Genomic DNA, 1,159 nt, shown 5'->3' on the forward strand with positions numbered 1-1,159 from the left:
TAGCTTCTCACACTGCTGATTCGCCCAGGAGCCTGTGGTTGGCCTTCGGGCAGAGCTGTGCTAGGGTGACCGAGCACAGCCTGGTGTCCTGGCTGAGTTCACACGCGCCCCTGAGGTCAGTGCTCGGGCCGATGCTCGGGGCTGGCTGGCGGGGGCTGGCTCTGTGACTCCGTCTGGCTGTGGCCTGGGGCTGTGGCTGAGACTCCTCCGTTGGACTCACATGGTCTTTCCCCATAGCTGACCCAGGCTTCCTCATTCGGTCTCAGGAGATCAAGTGAAGTGAAGTGAAGTCCCTCAGTCGTGTCCGACTCTTTGCGACCCCGTGGACTGTAGCCTACCAGGCTTCTCCGTCCATGGGATTCTCCAGGCAAGAATACTGGAGTGGGTTGCCATTTCCTTCTCCAGGGGGTCTTCCCGACCCAGGAATCGAACCCGGGTCTCCCGCATTGGAGGCAGACGCTTTAACCTCTCAGCCACCGGGGAAGCCGCCAGCGGCAAAGAGAAGAAGAAGAGAAGCTGCAAGCCCTTCTGCGGACCCGCCCGAAGCCGCCCAGGGTCACTTCCGTAGCCTTTTCTCGGCTGGTGCAAGTCACAGAGCTAGCCCAGAACCAAGAGGCCCGAAAGCAGGCTGCCCCTGTGATGGGAGGAGCTGCCGAGAGTCTGGCCGGTTTTAATCTGCCCAGAGTAGATACTCCCTTTTGAGTGAAGGCCTGAGGAGTTACCTGGCTGTTGAAAGACTTCAGCCATCCAGACGCCAATCACTGCCCACCCGCTGGGTAGAAGTGCAACGTTGTGAACAAAGCCCCACGCCCAGTGAAAACTGAAGTCAGGAAATCCTAAAGCCACAGTGCTGCGTGGGGCCCCGGCAGCGCGGTGTTGCCCTCTGCCTTTCGCTGAGGCGTGGAGCGGTCTTGGTGGGCGGCCCGGGCCCAGCACCTCCCTCCCTGCAGTCGCGAGTCCTCAGCGTGGCCTCCGCAGCGCAGGGCGGGGTGGGGAAGACGGGCGTTTGGCTTTGGCTTGTTCGTGACACGTGGTTGTGCCGTGTACCCGTGAAAGAGAAGGATACGTTCTTTAACTCAGGCCTTGAGTTGTTAAATCGTAGCATATTAAAAAGTAAATATTTTTTATGGCATTTTGACAGTTGAACTGCTTTAAAATT

At 58.5% G+C, this 1,159-nt stretch overlaps 1 non-coding gene across 1 annotated transcript; it reads right to left on the reverse strand.

Moving 5' to 3' along the window:
• Nucleotides 1-410: 410 nt before the first annotated feature.
• On the reverse strand, nucleotides 411-483 carry TRNAW-CCA (transfer RNA tryptophan (anticodon CCA)). Its single transcript has one exon. It is a non-coding gene; the product is annotated as a tRNA-Trp (tRNA).
• Nucleotides 484-1,159: the final 676 nt, after the last annotated feature.

The sequence above is a fragment of the Capricornis sumatraensis genome, chromosome 11 (genome assembly GCF_032405125.1).
Source record: "Capricornis sumatraensis isolate serow.1 chromosome 11, serow.2, whole genome shotgun sequence".
Lineage (NCBI taxonomy): Eukaryota > Metazoa > Chordata > Mammalia > Artiodactyla > Bovidae > Capricornis > Capricornis sumatraensis.